The sequence below is a fragment of the Physeter macrocephalus genome, chromosome 11 (genome assembly GCF_002837175.3).
Source record: "Physeter macrocephalus isolate SW-GA chromosome 11, ASM283717v5, whole genome shotgun sequence".
Lineage (NCBI taxonomy): Eukaryota > Metazoa > Chordata > Mammalia > Artiodactyla > Physeteridae > Physeter > Physeter macrocephalus.
In genome coordinates, this window is record NC_041224.1 from 165,077,825 (window position 1) to 165,086,671 (window position 8,847).

Genomic DNA, 8,847 nt, shown 5'->3' on the forward strand with positions numbered 1-8,847 from the left:
AATCCCTCACCCCCCCCATCTTCCGGTCTCTTAATCTTATTTGAATATAAGATTATTATATTTGGCTTCTGCAGACACTGGGTGGTGGGTGACTGGGAGGCAACTTTCCTTGCGGTTTCATTTAAACTTGGCATGAGTGGGTGGGTGCCTTCAACAATTCGTCTCGCACACGCAAAACAGTTAAAAGCTAGAGTTAGAAGAAGCAGAGAGCCCCACAACTTCAAAAGCATCGTCTAGGAAAGGAAGTAATCCGGGGGTCCGGAGGGTGGGTGTGTGTGGGGGGGAAAGGAATAAAACCCAACTTCGCTGGCAACTCTAATAAATCTGGTAACTGTAGGCAAAAAATAGATTCCGAGGGCTGGGTCTGGTCCGGATGAAACGCTAGGGCTCCTTCCCATACCGAAGTCTGGCTCTGGAAACCTGCCACTGGCGTCTTGCTACGCGAGTGCCCCCAGACAGCAACACACCCACTGGAATCGCACGTGAACAAAGCTCTCTCCCCGGGAACCGCCGCCTGCGGTTTCCTGCTCGATTACAGCTTCTCCGGGGAGTGTAGGGCGCACACAGGGTTAAGTTAGTTCCCTCCCTGGTAGGAGGGAGAGGCGGGGGAGGGGAAAACAGCTTACAGTCTCAGGCTGGGTACCTTGTAGTTAGTTGTACGTTCGAAACCTGTGGCCGTCACTTGCGAGTTTGGCATCTTCCACTGTCACCGAAGAGGAACGGGGGCTCGGAGATAATACCAGTGGCCGCAGTCTGCGAGCCAGGCGCTGCGCGACTCCCGCCCTGGGTGCGTCCGTCTCTGACCCTCGGTCCCGTGCGTCCGGGAGCTGCGAGGCGGCAGCTCCGCGCCCGCCGCCGTGTCCACCCAGCCCGGGGAGCAGGTTGGCAGTTCTCAACGATGGGTAGGAGGGACCTTGGCGGCGACCCCTAAAAAAATACCATGCCCCGGGAGCCCCGCTGCTGCCGAGCCAGCTTCTTGCCTTTCCACCTCCCAGACCCTGTCGGATTCGGATGAGCCCACTGAGAGAAGCCGCGGCCTCCAGGTAAAGGGACTGAGGCGCCAGGTGGAGTTGCCAGTAACCGACCTGGCTGCCGCTAAGCTAGCACCACGAGGTTTCTTAAGGGGGATTATAAATCAGCTGGCGGTGGGCATTGGGGTAGGATGTTTTAGGCTTTATCTTTCATCCATAGAAAGAACAGACGGCTTAACTCGCCCCTGATTTTAGGGAAGGGAAGTCTAATTGCAGGTCGAATCTACCTCCTCTCTCTAAGGAGTTTCCTAACTGAGCTCTGGGGTCAAAACGCAAATTAGCTAGCCAGCTGGAGCATCGATCCTAAATTGGGATTTCTAGATCCACTAAGCTTGCCTGAATCCAACCTCTCATTTCCCCAGAATGAATGCTAACTTCCAAGAGTAACAATCCCCTAGTCCCCCACCCCTGCGCCCACTCCATCTGCTGTTAATGTCACCGGCGTTATTATCAAGCGGTTGCGTCTAAAACCACCAGCCCGCCCCCTGCCCGCATTCGGGGATCCATTAGTGGCTAAGAAGATGCGGAGGGTGCTGGTTCGTTTTCCTTCGAGTTGGGGAAGGGGTTACTTTTCCCCAAACAAAGTCTTTCTCCAGCCCTGCTGGTCTTCAGTGGCCTGGCACTGAGCTCCGGCCTGCGTGTCTTGCAGGCGCGCCAGTGGTGACGGTGAAGGCGGGAGGAGCCCACCAGGCTGAACTGGGATTGCGTTCCCGGCTCGGCGTGCGTGGGACGCGGGGAGGGGGTGGATAACGCCTCCTAACACTGGGTTTAGGGGCGAGGCGACAGCAAGGAGCGCGGGAGTGGAGCCTTGCCAGCTGCCACGGAGTCCCAGGGAGGGGTGGGAGCCGCCTGGAAAGATCCCTCCGCCACGCAGACCAGTCCCGGGCTCGTCCTCGCGCTTTCAGCGCTGTCTCGGTCGCTTCTCATTTGTAATCAGGCCCAAGATCAAGGCGGCTAGTTGAGGTGCGGGCACTTAACCAGGGAAAGGAAGGATCCGGAAAGAGGGTGACTGGGGCGGGCTGGACCCACACTTGATGCCCGGTAAACTCCTGGAGCGCTTGGGGCTCCGGAAGGCGGCAGCTGCTGGTGGAGGCAGAGGCCACCGTTGCTGTCGTCCCTGGCGCTTTACTCCTGGAACCTCCCAGCAAGATGGCACTCACTGTCAGTCCTGGTTCAATTAACTCCCTCAGCCTCTGCCCCCACCCGATATTTATTAGTCACATACTAAGTTTGGGGAGAAGAGCGGCTTTGCATCTGTAAGTCAAAGCATTTTCCTAGCCACCTTCTCAGGATGCAACAGGAGGAGCGACCCGCGGGCACGACCCGGGGGCGTGTGTGCGTGTGTGTGCGCGCGTGTGGCAGCGTGCGTCTCGGGCGTGCGTCTGGGTGGATCCGTGAGTGGTTTGTGTTTGAGAGGCAAATCAGGCGTTACTCCAGGTCCGCTTAACATGATTTAGGCGCTCAAAAAACCTGAAGGCGGTAGACACAACGGGGATGCGAAGGAAATAAAAACAATTAGGAAAGTGGTGCCAAGTGACTCAGACTTTGAACTGAGGACGGAGAACTCATCCCGAGCTGGTTGTGGCCACCGCCCCTGCCTAACACTTCTGCCGCGATAACCGAGAGGATCCCTAGGGAGCTGGTCCTAAGCCAGTTTCCAGCTCGCTGGTTGCTTCTCGCCTGGCCCCACCGACGGCGCGTCTCAGCGCAGTCCAGCTCTTGGCGCGAACTCGCTCTCCCTCTTCTGTTCAGATTTAGCCTCTCTCCAGACTTGTTAAAACATGACAGCAACTTACTGGAGGCAGGAGGAGCGGCAATGAAATGAGAGGAGAAAACCAGAAGCTTTAAATTTTTTTTTCCTTTTTCAAGAAAGAGACGTGCACCTGGTTCTCCTTACATTACTCTTTAACCTTTGCAAAAGATTGCGAAGTGGAAACTTAGCCTGTATGCAAATCAGGCTTTTTTTTTTTTTTTTTCCGCCGTCAAACCTGTTATCTGAATCTCTGAGGCTGAATTTGGTTTTTCGTTGTAATCTATGGGGCAAATGAACAACGCTCTTTCCAGCGGCCAGGGTGAAGGAAGAAAATGAGTGGCTTAAAATAATTATATGAAACTTCGAATTATTTTCCCTATTGAGTTATTTAAGAAGATCCGGGATCAGGGAACTAGTGATGGGTGGGGGGGGGGCAAATCACCAAGGTTGCCTGCATTTGAAGTTACGCCATCTTGGTCGAGAGACTTGTTATATATTTTTACCCTCTAATGTCACGTTTCGATCGTTTCTCAGTGTCTAAGTAATAGATCCTCTGGCTTAGAAGTACAACCCCGGGCGGGCAGGGGGAAATCAACTTTTGGCGCTCAGATGGTGGCACTATCCTTCAGAGCTGGGGGTGGGAGGGTGCAGGGTAGAGAGAGAGAGGGGAAGGCGTGCACGGTCTGGGTGGCATCCGCGCTGTTAGCCTCGGCGCTCGCGCTGCAACTCTCTTCAGGGAGGACAGGGTTAAAAGCCGAGGCTGACTTTGCCTCTTGGAAAGCTTTGAGTTGCAGCCGCGCCTCCCAAGCATTCTTTAAACCAGAAATGTGGGAGGGGCTCCGAGAGGGAGGGAGTAGGGGAGGGAGGGAGAGAAAGAGGACTCGAGGAGGGGAGCGCGCCAGAGCGCGAGGGACCGAGGCAGAGGAGGAGTGCGGGAGCGGCGGAGGCGATCCCGCGCCTTCATTACTGTAAACCCCTCCCGGGGGTGTCAGACGGGGTGGGGGTGGGGGCCGCGGCGCCTACATTAGCCGGGCCGGGTTGGGTCGAGGCGGCAGTAAGGTCGGAGCAGCCTCCGCACCCACGCCGGGCCGGCGCAGCCCTCGGAGCGAGCCCCGCGGCCGCCCCCGCGCACCCCGTGCAGCCTACGCCGGGCTCCGCGCGGTCCGCGCACAGGCGTCTGAGACGCGCGCGCCCGCCCGGCTCTCCGGCTGCCCCCCCGGGGTCCTCCGTGTCCGAGGAGCCCCGGCGCTGCGGGGCAGCTTTCCGCCGCCTTCCCGGCTCCCCCGCCTTCTTTCGGGACTCGTGGGCTCTGCCGAGGCAGAGAGGGGGGAGGCAGAGGAGAAGAGGAGGCGGGGGCCGCGGCGGCCGGAGCCGAGAGAAAGTGGCATGCTCGAGCCCTGGAGGCGGAGGTGTTGGAGGACGGGGGAAGACGATGCCGCGGCTCCGTAGGGGAGGAAGGCGAGAGCGAGCGAGGCGAGCGGGGCGCCCGGGCGCCGGCCGGCTGCGGGGAGGCGCGCGCCGCTCTGAGGCTCCGGCCTCCGCATCCCGGCGCCCCGACGCTGCGGGCGACAGGGCCGGGCTCCGGCAGCCGCCTCCGTCGCCGCCGCCACCACCCGGAGGACCGAGCAAAAGTTTGGATCTGGGGGAGGACGCGACGCTGAGCGGGATTACTACCAGGGCTGGAAGGAGACCTCAAGAACCTTCGCAGGTAACGCACACCCCCAACCCTCTCCTTCCCTGCCTGCCCGCTGGGCTTCTGCTCCCTCCTAGCGCCTTTCCAGACGCTCGCCAGATCTGGCAGAAAGTAAGAGGGAGGCGAAGTTGAAGATCCCGGGAACGGGCAGCTAGCACGGGAGACCTACTGGAACGTTATAGCGGGATCGAGGCGCTTCTCTGCGTAGAGTGGGCAGCTGTGCAGGGAGGCGAATCTCGCCCGGGAATGGACGGGAGCCCTCGGCCCCAGCTGGTGCCTCATCTTGTAGCTCGGAGGAAATTTAGAATGTTTATTCAGTGGCTTGTAGTATTCTTCAATCCAGAGAAATGATGCGTAGATTTCACTCACTCCACCTTCACCCTCCCACTCTCTCACCCTTATTTAGTATCTTTTTAAAAATCATACGAACCCACTCTCATTCGCCTGCCCGGTTTAGCTGGTGCAGGAAAGCAAATGGGGGGGGGGGAGTGGGAAAATATCAAGCAAAGGGGAAAATTTATCCTTCCCCTTTTTAACATCCTAAGAGCCCTCCCTCCCTCCTTCCATTCACCGCTGGCTTCATAAAATAGGAACTTTCGAAGTCACATTTTGATTGAAGGGTGAGATGAAACACGTTAACCATTGGTCGTGTGAATTTGCAGTGATCGTCAGCCTGTGTAAGTGTGTTTAGGGGGTTAGTGGTGTTGCGGAGAGGCCGGTTTTCCTCGGTGGCCTGATGCACCGGGGCTTGGGGGGAGTGAGTGGTCGCGTTTGTGCACTAAGGTGGGGGCAGCGGAGAGAAAACAGTCACGTTTCCTGGGCAGCAGCCTTTCTTACGCTAATAAAATAGCTCCTGCGTTTCACTCCGAGAGCAAAAAGGTTTCAGCCTCAACTCCCCGATGTCCCCTTTCCCCCAGTCGAGTTTGAGTTTCGAAGCAGCTCAACGTTTGCTGCTCTGTCTTCTTTATTATGATTATTATTTATTCACCTGGAAACTCATCGTGCCTTCTCTCGTAAATGGAAATCAGTCTCCAAGAGCTTTTGATTAATTTTAGTGGAGGAAATCTCTTGTAAAGCTTACAGTAAGCTAATCAAGTGCAAGGCACAAATCCGTGTAAATGCTCGCGGAGTGCAAGGTGCTGATTAGATTTCTTTACATGCTGCATTTGCTATGCAAAGCGTCTTCTAAATGGGAGCTACTGCTCCCCGCTCAGCTGGGAGACTCTTTAATCACCCAGGGTCAGGGAGCTTTGTGGCATGTCCACTGGCTCACAGGCTTATTGCTAAATTTATGATGTCTAACTTCTCCCAGGCCAAAGGTAATATGAAGGCTACCTTCCATATCGGGACCGATATTGTCTGTGGACTTAGCGGTATGACCTTATTACCTCTCCAACGAAAGGATCCCCCAAATATTTTGAGGTAAATAGAATGCCGGTTGGCATTTGTCCAGGCATGTATTTGGTTGTTGCAGTATGAATCAGTATGAATGTAAAATTTTAGGTCAGTATCTGAAGTGTTAGAACTGGACTTTTTTTTTTTTTTTAATCACTGAGCAACATGCGCCAGATACATAAGATCGGCAGGCCACCATGTTAGATGAAAATCAGTCTTTGGGTAATCAATCTTTCATGCATAGCATGAAAAGTTGCTTATTTTCCCACAGTGTCACTAGTCCGCGAAATACAACTTTTCTTCCTCGCCTCATCAGAAACCTCAAAACCATTTATGGATTTTTAATAATCACAGGCGACAGTGCAACACCATACTGTCATGTTGAGCTGCAAATATCTGTGACTGGAGGAGGCTGGAAGATGAAATTTCAAACATTAGTCCATGCCTCTGGCAGTAGGTACAAGAAATGGTAAAAAGACTTGAGCTAGCTGTACTGTAGCAGACCTATTACAAACCTAGCATGGAAGGAATGCTGGTTTTTAAAAAAATGCCCGTGTCTTAACACTTCAGTAGTTTCATTGCAGTTTTAGAAATTCCAGGGGATGCTTTTAACAGAAGAAGTAGATTCCCAAATGACACCATGCTGGGCTGCCTTGGGTTTCCCAAAGCAGGCGTGGTTTTTCCTGTATGCTAGGTTTCAGATGATGTGCTCTTATCTGAGTTTTGAGTTTGACTTTGACCGCCTGGATCTAATTTGAACCTCCTCTGATACCCGTTACATTTATATTCTGGCCTGCTGGAGAGTTTGATTTAGGATTTAGACATATCTCCCAAAAGCAATCCTATATCTTCCCAGTTTGAAGCTGTGGTTTCAAGAAAGGCTCAAGTGTGTACAAGTGCAGAAGCCTTATTCTATAGAGAGCCCGTGTGAGCATCTGATCTGACTCTTCAGCTCTGTACTCTACAAGGAAGAATTGCCACTTGTGCGGTCTCTAGTGTCTGAAGGTAAAAAACAGCAAGGGTGCCGGGTGGCTCTCGGTTTTGCTCTACTTAGAAGATTCGAAAAGGTCAAGGTGTTGTAATTTTATTTCTATTCCGGTTAGACCTTCCTGGATAACCATCTTTGGGTATCTTTAATTTCAATTCAAGTTCATTTTTCACTAGCTTACTAACTTTGTGGTTTCTGCCACAGTGATTCAAATTCAGGCCATTAGTGACCTCTGTCTGTGAGATGTGAGCACTCATTGTTTTTCTTTCTTCTCATCAGAGTCAACAGATTATGTGTGTGTGCCGGGAAGAACCCAACAGCTCTGTTCTTTCTGAGTATTTAGATTTTCGAACTTGGTATTTCTAATACAGAGTTCAGAATGGGTAATGATATTTAACAACGGTAATAAAAGTGTTACAGGCTAATAGGCTACTAAATGGTTATTCCATACAGCATTGACAATGTGATCAACATAAATAAAACACCAGTGCCGTCCACTGCCAATAAAAGGATAGTACAGTCAGGTAGACTAATGTTTCGAGACTCACAATACTGCTGGATGTAAGTGAAATCTTATTGCCCTGAAGTGTTTATGTAACACGGGAAACTTGAGACAAGCACAGAACATACATGTGGGCTCTAGACTTCACAGTAGCAGTGCATATATGTCTTTTTAAGTTCAGCTGTGCTTCTACTGTGAACTTATGGTCCAGATCAAGGGCGAGGTGGGGTGTGAGAAGGGTGTCTATAAACAGATGGTCTTTTAAGGAGACTTTTAAAAATCTGATTCCTAATCCAGCTTTGTCTTCCGAGCGTTTTCAAATCAAAATTTCCATCTGAGTTGATTATCCTAAATGGTAATTGAAGACAAAGTTTACTGACTTTCTTAAGTGGGTGGATACCATTATCTGGCATTTTCCAGATGGTTTTTGATCTCGTGGTATTTGGGAATATAGAATTTTTAGGAGGCTTTCTCTTCCCTTGGGCAGGTTTTATGCCAGAGACATTTAAAAAGACCAATTATTATTATTATTATTACTAAACTTAAGCAACAATTATAACACCCCAACTTTCTTACTTTTCCTTACCCTCCACAAATTGCTTTGCTTTTTTTTAAGTTATATTTTCCTTCTAAAACTACATGTTGGGGCTAGGAGTAAGGCTATCAGTATCTTTTGACTCCTTTCAGCAATGTGACCTCCAATTAAATATCTGTTTATAGTAAAACACACACAGGTAAACATCAAGGACCATTTTAGGACAGAGATTCTTTTCAAGGTTTGAAATATGTTTCTTTTTAAAGGACTATGACACAAATATTGTAATAAAAATATCCTGTGTTCCAACGAATACAGAGACTTATTTCAGTCACATGGAACAGTAAAACACTGTATTGGCAAAATAATCAGCAGTATTTTCAGTACATGGTCAAAATCTGTTAGAACCTTCATGGGTTTTTTTTTTTTTTCCCCCTTGGTGAATTTCGCATCTACTGGTCTTTTTGGTTTTCTTTGATTCTTTCTAATGTGGCTCTTTGAAGTGATTCAAAATTAAACAGTAGCTACTTTTCTCGGGAAATTCATCATGTTATGTTCAGGGTTCCAGAGGAGTTAATGATGCAGAAAAAGTCCTGTAAAACATCTTTCTAAAAGAAGTCCTTCTCTTGCAGGCTTCCCACTTACTGGCCTCCTGTACCATTTGCAGTGAATTGGAACTCTGTTATTTATTTATTTTTCAAATACCACCTCTAACTTAATTTAATGTGGGATGTGTTTCTGCAGAAGCGTACAGCACCATGTGCTGTCCGAACAAAGCAGTGTCATTTACGGATCTGTCATAGGGAAGGTCAAAGAAAATATCCTTGTATAATTTGGGAAGTCAAAAGGCCACATTCATGATTCTTAAATACCGATCAATTGTTCTGCGGATACTCAGTAAGGGCACACATTCTTCTGGCAGTTTAGTGGTTGAAGACCTCAGCCGTTTT

At 50.5% G+C, this 8,847-nt stretch overlaps 1 protein-coding gene across 7 annotated transcripts in view; it reads left to right on the forward strand.

Annotated features, from left to right (window-relative positions):
• Window positions 1–803: 803 nt before the first annotated feature.
• FLRT2 (fibronectin leucine rich transmembrane protein 2) overlaps window positions 804–8,847 on the forward strand; it is a 101,705-nt gene continuing 93,661 nt past the window's right edge. For 4 of the 7 annotated variants that reach the window (XM_028496269.2, XM_028496271.2, XM_028496272.2 and 1 more), the window contains exon 1: window positions 4,303–4,492. The gene's annotated coding sequence lies outside the window, so the exon portion shown is untranslated. Of the gene's footprint in view, window positions 1,044–4,302; window positions 4,493–5,789; window positions 5,900–8,847 lie in introns of those variants that run through there. The other 3 variants (XM_028496268.2, XM_028496273.2, XM_028496275.2) reach the window with 2 other exon arrangements.